Source organism: Rhipicephalus microplus, unplaced genomic scaffold (assembly GCF_043290135.1).
Source record: "Rhipicephalus microplus isolate Deutch F79 unplaced genomic scaffold, USDA_Rmic scaffold_394, whole genome shotgun sequence".
In the NCBI taxonomy this organism is placed as follows: domain Eukaryota; kingdom Metazoa; phylum Arthropoda; class Arachnida; order Ixodida; family Ixodidae; genus Rhipicephalus; species Rhipicephalus microplus.
In genome coordinates, this window is record NW_027464958.1 from 47880 (window position 1) to 50000 (window position 2121).

The following is a 2121-nucleotide window of genomic DNA, read 5'->3' on the forward strand; positions in this document are numbered from 1 at the left end:
AAAAAAAACACCCGCGCTCAAGAAGTCTGCAATCACCACAAAAGGCGACTGTGACCGAGCAGCGTCAGCCGGGGCTGTGCGGAAACGGAAAAACCGCGACTACCGGGGCGTCGAGGCACCGAAAAATCCACTTCAGCCGCGGCGAAAAAAAAAAACAAAAAGAAAGACGGAGGGGGGGGGGAACCACGTCTGCCGGGGCGAAGGAAAAAAAAAAACGCGTCTGCCGGGGCGAGCCCGGGTGCGGCACCACCGGGAAAACTGTGGCAAACAGACATGGCGATCGAGTGAGTGGGCCGCCAGCCAGGCTCAGCCAAAAAGTGCAAAGTCCGAACTGCGTCAGCCGGGGCGGCAAAAACCACGTCAGCCGGGGCGGCGCAAAAAACCGCGTCTGCCGGGGCGGCACGAAACCGCGTCAGCCGGGGCGGCGCGAAAACTGCGTCAGCCGGGGCGAAAGAAAAAAAAAAAAAAAACGCGTCTGCCGGGGCGAGCCCGGGTGCGGCACCACCGGGAAAACTGTGGCAAACAGACATGGCGATCGAGTGAGTGGGCCGCCAGCCAGGCACAGCCGAAAAGTGCAAAGTCCGAACCGTGTCAGCCGGGGCGGCAAAAAACCGCGTCAGCCGGGGCGGCGCAAAAAACCGCGTCTGCCGGGGCGGCACGAAACCGCGTCAGCCGGGGCGGCGCGAAAACTGCGTCAGCCGGGGCGAGCCCGGGTGCGGCACCACCGGGAAAACTGTGGCAAACAGACATGGCGATCGAGTGAGTGGGCCGCCAGCCAGGCTCAGCCAAAAAGTGCCAAGTCCGAACTGCGTCAGCCGGGGCGGCAAAAAACCGCGTCAGCCGGGGCGGCGCAAAAAACCGCGTCTGCCGGGGCGGCGCGAAAACCGCGTCTGCCGGGGCGGCGCGAAAACTGCGTCAGCCGGGGCGAAAGAAAAAAAAAACGCGTCTGCCGGGGCGAGCCCGGGTGCGGCACCACCGGGAAAACTGTGGCAAACAGACATGGCGATCGAGTGAGTGGGCCGCCAGCAAGGCTCAGCCAAAAAGTGCTAAGTCCGAACTGCGTCAGCTGGGGCGGCAAAAAACCGCGTCTGCCGGGGCGGCACGAAACCGCGTCAGCCGGGGCGGCGCGAAAACCGCGTCTGCCGGGGCGGCACGAAACCGCGTCAGCCGGGGCGGCGCGAAAACTGCGTCAGCCGGGGCGAGCCCGGGTGCGGCACCACCGGGAAAACTGTGGCAAACAGACATGGCGATCGAGTGAGTGGGCCGCCAGCCAGGCACAGCCGAAAAGTGCTAAGTCCGAACTGCGTCAGCCGGGGCGGCAAAAACCGCGTCAGCCGGGGCGGCGCGAAAACCGCGTCTGCCGGGGCGGCACGAAACCGCGTCAGCCGGGGCGGCGCGAAAACTGCGTCAGCCGGGGCGAGCCCGGGTGCGGCACCACCGGGAAAACTGTGGCTAACAGACATGGCGATCGAGTGAGTGGGCCACCAGCCAGGCTCAGCCAAAAAGTGCTAAGTCCGAACTGCGTCAGCCGGGGCGGCAAAAACCGCGTCAGCCGGGGCGGCGCAAAAAACCGCGTCTGCCGGGGCGGCACGAAACCGCGTCAGCCGGGGCGGCGCGAAAACTGCGTCAGCCGGGGCGAAAGAAAAAAAAAAAACGCGTCTGCCGGGGCGAGCCCGGGTGCGGCACCACCGGGAAAACTGTGGCAAACAGACATGGCGATCGAGTGAGTGGGCCGCCAGCCAGGCACAGCCGAAAAGTGCCAAGTCCGAACTGCGTCAGCCGGGGCGGCAAAAAACCGCGTCAGCCGGGGCGGCGCAAAAAACCGCGTCTGCCGGGGCGGCACGAAACCGCGTCAGCCGGGGCGGCGCGAAAACTGCGTCAGCCGGGGCGAGCCCGGGTGCGGCACCACCGGGAAAACTGTGGCAAACAGACATGGCGATCGAGTGAGTGGGCCGCCAGCCAGGCTCAGCCAAAAAGTGCCAAGTCCGAACTGCGTCAGCCGGGGCGGCGCAAAAAACCGCGTCTGCCGGGGCGGCGCGAAAACCGCGTCTGCCGGGGCGGCGCGAAAACTGCGTCAGCCGGGGCGAAAGAAAAAAAAAACGCGTCTGCCGGGGCGGCAAA